This window comes from Helianthus annuus, chromosome 11 (genome assembly GCF_002127325.2).
Source record: "Helianthus annuus cultivar XRQ/B chromosome 11, HanXRQr2.0-SUNRISE, whole genome shotgun sequence".
NCBI classification, from domain to species: domain Eukaryota; kingdom Viridiplantae; phylum Streptophyta; class Magnoliopsida; order Asterales; family Asteraceae; genus Helianthus; species Helianthus annuus.
Window position 1 is genome coordinate 71,558,423 of NC_035443.2, and position 10,973 is coordinate 71,569,395.

Below are 10,973 nucleotides of genomic sequence, written 5' to 3' on the forward strand. Positions count from 1 at the left end.
CGATGGTGTTTTGTCAAATACAACATCCTGTTCTTGAACAGTTTCATCTGAATTATCTGAAATATCCCCAGAGTGTTCTGAGAGTCTATCAGTACTATCTGAAATTTCATCAGATGACACAGATTTTTCATCTCTACTTGATACATTCTCTCCAATAGATCTCATCCAAGTCGCAAACAAATTTGGCTCTCGGACGATCTTTGCAATGAAAGCTTTAAAACCTCCCTTTTCATCCACAAACATATCCCAACTAAAACCTTCTGGTAGTTTCTCATCATCTTGATCGATAACTCGTTCTGCTGTAGCTTCAGATGATATGTAATCACTCCAGCTGAAATCTACCAAACATGCTCTCTTGGGATCTTCAATTTTTCTTCCGTGAGCTGTCTGAGGTTCCTGGGATTGACCAACTTGCTGATAAATAGCTTTGCGGTAGTAATCATCTTTCCCGAATGGATTCTGTGCTCCGCTAGCTTCTCTTCCTTTGCACTTCCGCTTAAAATGGCCCTTCTCCCTGCATCGAAAACAAGTAACTTTAGATTTATCAAAACCTAAAGTAGAAACATGTGCATCAAGAAAGTCATTTCTCCCGGTAATGGTTTTAAATTTCTCAGCTCTACGAAGAACACTTGCAAGACACCATTTGATATCCATAAGTTCCATTTCCTCGGCGTCTATTTGGTCGTAATCCTCTTTGGTGAGCATAGGATTTCCGATCCGACCAGCAACAAGACCTTCATAGGATAACAGAACTGAACCCAGAAGTGCCATGTGGTCTTTAGCAGTGTCTTCAGAGAAGCTTTGACCTTCTGGAAGTTTGAGAGCTATGTTGCACTGAATCACATATCCATTTCCAGTTTTTGTACTCTGAGACTGAAAACTTGTGTTAGTCTCTTTCGGATTCACACTCGGAAACGATGAAAACCCACTGCTACTCTTGTTCACACCCTGATCAACTTTATCTGATGAATCTCCAGCACTGAATGCAGTTTGAATTTTCAGACTTCTTTCAGCTTCAGAAACTGGAACACTACCTTTATAGTACATTTTAACATCTTGTTGACCACTAGGATTATTCATCCTCGCGATCTTTTGCTGCTCAAGATCCTGACTCTCAATTTTCTCAATAAACTGACCAATTGTAAGTTTGTCATAAACACCCGTGTTTTTCAGTATCATCAAATACGTTCCCCACTCTTTCTGAGGTAACGCGTCAGCCAATTTATCAACCCATTCCTCACGACCTTTTTCAACTCCCAACATCGATAACGAACGCACTAAGTGGCAGTATCTCTCAATTAGCTTTTTAGTATCCTCTCCCGGCAAACTGCTAAACAAATCAAATTCTTTTTTAAGCAATGCCTTCTTGCTTTTGATCATACTTTCACTACCCTCGAATTTCACTTTAAGAGCATCCCAAATTGACTTCGCAGTTTTGTCGTGTTGTAGCAAAATGAATATATCTTCTTTAATCGCCTGCTGTAACAAACTGATCATCATTTTCTCTGCTCTGTACATTGCACGTTCTTGTTCTGAGAATTCAGATATCTGTTTAATGACTTGCAATTCTGTTCGAGGAAATGTGTACTTTTCCAATATGCATTCCCACGATCTGAGATGATTTGCCTGAACCCAGTTTTCAAAGCGATCTTTCCACCCGTAGTATTCTTCAATACTCATCAGTTTCGGGGGTTTCTGAGTGGTTCCAGTCTCGTTTTCAAGATTCATGGCTTGAGCAATCGCGGCTGGAGTAGTCGATGTAGCAAAGGCATTGTAAAACTCAGAATTCATGATGACTTAACACGTTATTCAATACAACAGTCAGAAAAGCGATCCAGAAAAATCCTTAAAAGCGATCCAAGATTGATCCGAAAAAGCGATCCAGAAAAATATCTTTGAAGCGGTCCAACAACTTTCCTTGGAGCGGTCCTGAAATGTGCACTTTGGAGCGATTCAAATAAGCGGTTCACACTTTGTTCTTTCGAGCGGTTCAAGGTGTGTTGTTCGAGCGGTTCAAGAAATATTCAAATGGTCCAAATAGGCGATCCAGGTAATTGTTCGTACGAGCGGTTCAGAAAATGTATGAATAAGCGGTTCAAGCTAGTTCGAAAAAGCGATCCATGAATGTTCCAGAAAAGCGATCCAAATTCGGACAACGATTTGACCCACTAATTCTTTGAATTTCAACCCCAAACTTTCAAGGGTTTGTCTTTATACCATCGCGTACAATCCCTGAGATTTTAAGCAAGTTTCGACCGTGAAAAATATTTAAAACTGAAAAAGAATGAGTAGAAGACAGAATTTTCGACAATTTTCAGCTATTTCCTGTAGAACTCCTCCTCCTGAAGCTCTGATACCACTTGTAGGATCGTTTGAAGACCCGAACGAGTCGTTCAGAGGTGTTTTCGTCAAATACAGGTGCGGAAAACAAGTAAATGACGTAGGAATAGCTTGTATATCACTTTAACCTCCTTTTCTATTGATTTGACGATGATTACAACCTGTTTTCGATCCGGCAGCACTTCGGTACGAAAATCAGGAACTGTTACAAATGAGATCGCTCTAGAGGTATTTATAGGCAACTGGAACCGATTATTGGACAGGCCCAATAAGCGGTCCATATACATGTCATAAAAGCGGTCCAACATGTTGTCTCATAAGCGGTCCATCATGTTGACTAATGATCGGCCCAACTACCTACATGTACCTATGAGCGATCCATAACCCTAAAACTTATACAATCTCACTATTTCTCGTATATTGTGCCCAGATCTAACATTTAAGACATATGACTTGATACAAGACGTAATCAGCAGATGTAGTGCACCAACAAAACTGGAGAACTAAAGGAAGAGGAATCTTCAAGTCGAAACCATGCGGGGCATGGAGAAGCAACCTTTGACCAGTCGGATGATACTCGCTACTTCCTGAAACGAATGTGGGTACCATTACACGGAAACTATAGGGAAACTCGTGTTGAGCAAGCACACCAGTTCGACATTCTAGCCGTCTGGGTTTTGATGGAAGGTGTTGGGATTTATAAAACCTTGTACTGGTAATCGGACATGAAGGCTCATCTAGTTAAGTAAGTGAATGATGAGTTGACTTGTGGAAAGTCAAGGTGTAACACCAGCAACCAGCAATACTCTCATGGGACTAAAAACAGACTGCCATGGATTTAGTCGATAGTCTACTTACAACTCGAAATGGAACAACATCACCGGGGTACTCATTGATTGTCTTGCGCAACCAGCACATTTTCTAACCATCAAAGAAATGGATAAGTTCTCTACACTTGCAGTCATCTACCTGAAGGGAGCGGTTGCAAGGCATGGGGTGCCAACCTTCATTACCTCTAATCGCAACCCACGATTTGCATCTGATTTGTGGCAAGCGGTGCACAAATCCTTTGGCTCGAGTTAGACATGAGCACAGTATATCATCTACAGACGGATGGGCAGGCTGAACGCACCATCCCAACTTTTGAAAACATGCTTTGGGTACGCGAAATCGACTCTGGCAACGGTCAGAGAAAAACACCTCCCCCTTTTAGTGGAGCTTTCGAATAACAACAGTTACAACACCAGCATTCAGGCTGCTCAGATACACAGTAGAGGAGATTGCTCAGATACGACAACGAATGGCGGCAGTTCGTGATCGCCAGAAAAACTACGCTGATAAGCGCAGGAAACTACTCGAGTTCTAGGTTGGGGATCGAGTGCTACTCAAAGTCTCAGCTTGGAAAGGTGTAATTCGTTTTGGCAATCGAGGCAAACTCAATTCGCGTTATGTCGGATGTTGGGATTGAACCATGCCAAAGGAACAGATAATAAAAGCCAAAACTGGATCAGAGCAGTGGATCCAGAATAAGCAGATGTTATGCATGCAAGTCTCTCCCCTTGAAAGTGGTTTCAACATCTGCTGCCCTCCTATCTACTGATCATACAAACTGCTGACCTACAACCGCTGAGCAAAGTAAAAGACTGATGAAGAACTGAAGCTCTGCTGCTCAGTCTACTGCCTTGATTCAAGCACTACTGATCATGACAAGTACTGCTGGGATCACAGCAGTGGAAGGTTGCAGCAGTTGTTTATTTACTTTATGTTATGAAATGTAATATCAGTAGTTAGCATAAGCAGTATTTGTATAGGTTAGTTGTTAGAGTTTGTTAGGAGGTTAGATGTCACTTTCATGGTGACGTCAGCTAAGATGCTCAGTGGTTTGTTGCATGCCTATAAATAGAACAGTGCTCTGCTCTGTTCTGTTGAGCTCTTCACCATCTTCTTCCTGCATGAACAAATTTCTGAGCTCAGGCTGAGGGGGAGTTTGCGAATCATACATGCAATTGTAATCAAAGTTTGAAATAAATTTAAGCATTTGGTTATTTGTTGAAAATGTATGATTGAAAGCATTTCTTCTATTTGATTGTGAAAAGTTTGCTTCCATTTAATTTCCGCTGCACTACTCTTTCATTGTTCATCTTAATTCAAACATAAATCACAATCAATCCAAACTCAGACCCTAACAATTGGTATCAGAGATTGGACAGTCAAATTTGATTTAACAATCATTTTGACATAAATAGTTCAGCTCACAATCGTTGATAATGATAGTTTGTTCGTTTCGTTGAAAAACAGAGCAAGGTTTAATCACCATTAAAGTTGATTAATCAGTGCCTGTCAAACAACCAGGATGACGTCACAATCACAAGATGATAAGAATAACATCGGTTCTCTTTTCAAACCACCCATGCTTAAACGTAATGAGTACAACATCTGGGAGAGAAGGATGGGTCACATCCTTGCTCAACAGAACACTGGATGTAGGAGGTCTGTTGTTTTTGGTCCTCATGTTCCTATGGTGCCAAGTGCTGAGGATGCAAAGAAGTTCGTTCCAAAACCAACTGAAAACTATACTGAAACTGATTTTCAAAAGTTCAAACTCGATGCCAAAGCATTTAGCATCATAGCTTCTGCATTACCCAATGAAATCTATGCTGGGCTGTTACACTGTAACAGTGCCAAAGAGTTGTGGGATGCATTGAAGGAACAATTTGGGGGGGACGGAAGAGGTTATTGAAAACAACAGGGAAATTCTGAATCAGCAGTATGAAACATTTTGTCACATCAAAGGGGAACCACTAACCCAACAATTTGAGCTTTTCAGCTGTCTCATCAGTGAAATAAGGCTTGTTAAAGTTACATTTCCAAATGCAACTCAAAATAGCATGTTCCTTTGATCATTGCCCGAAAATGGGACACAGTTGCTTTTGTCACCAGGAATTCAGCTGAGTTCAAAGATCTGACCCTGACCCAACTCCATGGTAGACTCCTGACCAATGAAAGGGAGTTAAACCAGAAAAGGAAGTTGCAAGAGTCTGGTAAAGTTGTTGATGACTATTCATTTGGCAGCACAGCTCTGTTTGGTCAGGAAGAATCTGGTAGCAGCAGTAAGGATCGGAGTTATGATCATTTTATTGACATAACTACTTGTGCTAATTTTAGCAACTCTGATTCTCACTCTGCAAATTATGCTTTCACTGCAAATAATGAAAGCCAGATGTCAGATAACTTGTGCTTTGAACTCAATGATTTGCAACACTTTGACCCCACTGACTTAGAAGAGATGGACATATTGAATCAATTGGCTTTGCTTAGTGTTAGAACAAGCAAATTCTACAAAAGAACAGGGAGAAAATTCCCAGGGCTTCATGGGAATTTAAGGGTGGGTTTGGATAAGTCGAAAATCAAGTGTTACAAGTGTAAAAGGCTAGGTCATTTTGCTAGGGAATGTAGGAGTCAAACCACTGGTCCAATAATTACTCATCCTAGTTCAAACCCTAGACCACAACAGCAAAACACTGTGCACTATACCCAGTATGCCCCTGCAGCACATGTTAACACTGCTCATTATGCTGCAACCCCTATGCCTGTGCATTATGTTCAAACCACTGTTCCACAAATTCAGTATGTTCAAGCCCCTGTTCCTCAGGCACAAGTGCAACTTGTTGCACCTCAACAAGCTGCTCCAATAGTGACACAACAAGATCAGTAAAGCTTTTTCACATAAGGCTTTGTTGATTGGAGCAACATGCCTGATGAACTTGGTGCTGAAAATTTTGCTCTCTATGCTTCTAATGATGCTTTTGATGATGAACTTTGTTTGATAGCATTAGAGTCAATACCAGAAGGGGTTGAAACTGAAGGTGAACAGCTAAGTGCTGAAACAGTGGATGAAGTTGCTGAAGCAGTGGTTACTACAGTTGCTAGTGAACTACTGCTGGGAGAAAAATCAGAAACCCTGATTGAACCACTGTCTGACCCTTGGTCCAAAGAAGACAAAGAGAAAGAAGAGTTGAAGAAAGCTGGTGAGATAGAAGGGAGAGCTGATGAAGAAGGTGATCATTAGTGTAATTGTGCCATGATAGCTGCTGCCAAGGTAACTCCTCAAATTCTTGAAAAACTGTGTTCAGACAAATGTATTATTGCATTTGCTAACATCAAAGAGGTGAATGAAAACCTTAGGGATAAAGTCTTGTCTGATGAAGTCAAATTTGAAAAGTCATTAAAAGAACTTAGAAACAAATTGGCTGAAAAAGATAAAGCGATCAACAGTTTAAAAGAAGAGCATAGCATAACCAAAACTCAACTCCAAACTATGGTAGAAAAATACCAAGTTTGCAAAAAAGAGTTGGAGTCTACCCAGATCACCTGTGAAAGATGGGTGGAGTCTTGTAAAGGGTGTGAGGTTATGCTTGCATAACAGCTTGAAAGCAATGTCAAGTTTGGAATAGGACATAGAAATAATGATGAATTTGTAAACACTGCTGAAAAACAAGCTGGTTCAACTGAGATAATACCAACCAACAAAAATGGCCAAGAGATTAAAATAACCGACAAACTTGGTAACAAAATTACTATGGAAAGATCTGTGGAATCCTCAACTTTTGAGGAGATTGAGAAATATCAATTTAAACCCACATGGTCTGATGAGTGTGATATCCTGGAAAACTTTAAATCAATGGATTTCACAACCACTGATGGTGTAAAAGCTCCAAAAGAAAAGATCATTCCAATCAAAGATATCCCAAAAATGGTTCAAAACTCTGTTGCAAAGGAATCTGAGAAAAGGAAGAAAAGAGAAAAGATTAAAAACTTGTTTTGTGATTTTTGTGAAAAAAGGAATCATCTAACAAAAGACTATTTTCATCTAAAAGCACATGATCTAAACAAAACAAGTATCATTGTACCTACTAAGAGCTGCACCATCTGTAGTAAAGATAACCATAAAACTAAGGAATGTGTGTATCTCAAAAACTTTGATGAGAAAAAGAAGGAGTACACAGCAAAAACATTCTTAAGTTCATCAGCATCATCTGTCAAATTCACCAAGAAACAACCATTGTTTATCTCAGTCCAAACAGCTGTCACAAAACAGGTGAACCAAACATCTGTTCAAAGGGATGTTCAAGTGACTGATGCACCCCCTGCCAATCAATTCAGGAGAAGCAAAGGACAACCATCATACCAAAGGATTCCACATGTTTATGAGGCTTACAAAAAGCCCTCTAAACCAAGAGTGAACATGCATCCTTTTGGTTATCAACAGGTGATTGGCCAAGACCCCCAACAGTGGTTAGAGAAAAACATTCCCAAAAATGTTCAAACCCCTGAGCTAACCACTGTCCATGCATCTGTCATCATTCCAGACACTGTTGAGACCCCATCCAAAGCCTTATTGGCTTTGGAGACCTTAATGAACTAATCCTTTTACTTCATGTGCAGGGAGCTTCTGCATGCTTAGATAGTCTTTGGTATGTAGATAGTGGAGGCTCCAGGCACATGACAGGATGTAAAGCCCTACTCAAAGATTTCAAAATCCATGGAGGGGTGATATATCCTTTGGGAATAATAGTAAAGGGAAAGTTCTGGGGTCTGGTACAGTTCAGTCTGGAAATATAAAATTTGAAAATGTCAATCTGATAGACAATCTGAAATTCAGTCTCCTGAGTGTCTCACAAATGAGTGACAAGGGGTATGAGACATTCTTCACAAAGGAGTGTCGTAGGATTGTTGGACCAAAAATGGTGGAAAAGATTGAAGCAATAATAAAATCAGGAAAAAACAAAACTTGTTGCTCAAAGAAATGGCAATGTTTATGTTGTCGATATGTCAAAAGAGTGTCCCAGAACTGATGCTTGTTTGTTCTCAGCTGCCTCTAACAAAGAGACAGAGCTTTGGCACAAAAGACTGGGGCACACAAATCTCAAGACAATCAATGAAATTTCAAAAAATGGCTTAGTGAGAGGCTTACCACAAAAATTGTTTTCATGTCCTAAGCATTATGTTTCCTGTTTAAAAGGAAAACAACATAAAAGCTCTTTCAAGCCCATTGAAGAGTCCAAAACAACCCAGTGTTTGCAAATGCTGCACATGGATTTGTTTGGCCCAGTGCAAGTCATGAGTCTCAAAAAGAAGAGATATTGTTTGGTTATTGTTGATGACTTCTCTAGGTTTACATGGACCTTCTTTTTACACTAAAAAGATGAGACTGTAGGCATTTTGCAAGACTTCGTGACACAGGTTGAAAAGCAATTTGACCTTCCAGTGAAAGTCTTCAGGAGTGACAATAGCACAGAATTCAAAAATAAGGAGTTGGATGCCTTCTGTGTGAAGAAAGGGATTGTAAGGCAGTACAGCATCCCTAGAACACCAGAGCAAAATGGGGTTGTTGAAAGGAAGAACAGAACATTGATTGAGGCTGCCAGAACCATGCTTGCAGATTCAGGTTTGCCATTAACTTTTTGGGCAGAGGCAGTAAACACTGCTTGCTATGTTCAAAACAGAGTTTTAATCAACCCCAGGCACAAAAAGACTGCTTATGAAATTCTGTATAAAATAAAGCCATTAATCTCATATTTCAAAGTTTTTGGTTGCCCATGTTTCATTCTAAACTTAAAAGATTCTATCTCAAAGTTTGCAACCAAAATTTATATGGGATACCACCTAGGATACTCAATCACTGCTAAGGTCTACAAAGTGTTCAACACAAGGACCAAAGCAGTGGAAGAGACTTTGAATGTAAAGTTCAATGAACTTTCATCAATGAAAATCCCTGCAAATCCTGCAGAATTGTTTGATCTTGAAAATTTCACTTTTGAAAATACTGCTGTCAAGACTAACAGTGCAAGTCCATCAGAAAATTCATCACCAGACTATGGGTATGAGATCATCATTCCTCAACAAAAGTCTGCCACAATGGGAAGAGCAGCAAATGTCCAAAATAGCTGTCAAAGCTCAACCACTGCTATCTCAACAGTTGTTGACCAAAGTAGCCCATCAACCACTGCTTCCACATCATCAAGCACTGTTGATAAAAATCCTCAAACAGTGGATCAAAGTCAGCATGTGTCCACACCTTTACCCCCTATGCCACCACCTTTTTAAACCACTGTTGGGTCATCAAAGTCACCAGCAGTGGTTAGCTCAGATGATACACATTTGCAGCCCTCACCACTCAATGCCATTGTTCCATACACAGGGGAGTTAATCTTCCTGAAATCTCATCCACCAGATCAAATCATTGGCAACATCAATGAAGGGGTGCTCACAAGAAGGCAATCCCAAAACATTTGTCTTTTTGCTGGTTTTTTATCACTCCATCAGCCAGTCAAGTACCAAGAGGCACTGAAAGACAACAGCTGGGTAGAAACCATGCAAGAGGAGCTCCAACAGTTTAGAAGACAACAAGTATGGGAGCTTGTTCCATTGCCAGAGGGTGTAAGTCCTATTGGCACAAAATGGGTCTTTAAAAATAAAACTGATGAAAAGGGGTATTGTTGTCAAGAATAAAGGCAGACTTGTGGTTCAAGGTTTCAGACAAGAAGAGGGCATTGACTATGATGAAACTTTTGCCCCTGTAGCAAGACTTGAAGCTATCAGACTCTTTCTGGCCTTTGATGTCAACCACAACATCAAGGTGTATCAAATGGATATCAAATGTGCATTCCTCTATGGTAAGATTCAAGAGGAGGTTTTTGTTTGTCAACCTCCAGGTTGAGGATCCATTTAATCCTAATCATGTCTACAAGCTGAATAAAGCTTTGTATGGCTTGAAACAAGCACCAAGGGCCTGGTATGAAACTCTTTCCACCTTTCTACTCTCCATTGGTTTCACCAGAGGCAGAATTGATAAAACACTGTTTTTAAAATGGAGAGGGAGGGATTTGATGATTGTCCAAATTTATGTGGATGACATCATTTTTGGAAGCACATGTAATAAAATGTGTGAAGAGTTCAAGCAACTCATGACAGCTGAGTTTGAAATGAATGCAATGGTGAACTCAAGTGCTTTCTTGGTCTCCAAGTAAGGCAGCTACAAAATGGCACTTTCATCCATCAAGGCAAATATGCCAAAGAACTTTAAAGAAATTTGATATGGATGATTGTAAGCCATGTAGTACACCCATTGCAACCAATAAATTGGTCATGTCTAATGAAAAGGATGATTTGGTTGATCAGACCTTATATAGAAGCATGATTGGGTCTTTATTGTACCTAACTACATCTAGACCAGATATCATGTTTGCAACATGTGTCTGTGCAAGATCCCAGTTAGCCCCTAGAAAGTCAAACCTTATTGCTGTAAAAAGGATATTCAGATACCTAAAAGGTGCTCCCACACTTGGTATCTGGTATCCAACTAATGGTAAAATTGAGCTTTCAGGTTTCTCAGATAGTGACTTTGCTGGATGTGACAAGAAAAGGAAGTCCACTTCAGGAGGGTGCCAATTCCTAGGCAATTGCTTAGTGTCCTTGCAAAGCAAAAAGCAAGCAGCTGTTTCCACATCCACTGCTGAGGCAGAATATATAGCTGCTGCAAGTTGTACAGCCCAACTACTCTGGCTTCAAAATCAGTTGCTGGATTTTGGTATCACTGCCTTGAAGACTCCACTCATGTTGGATAGCCAGGC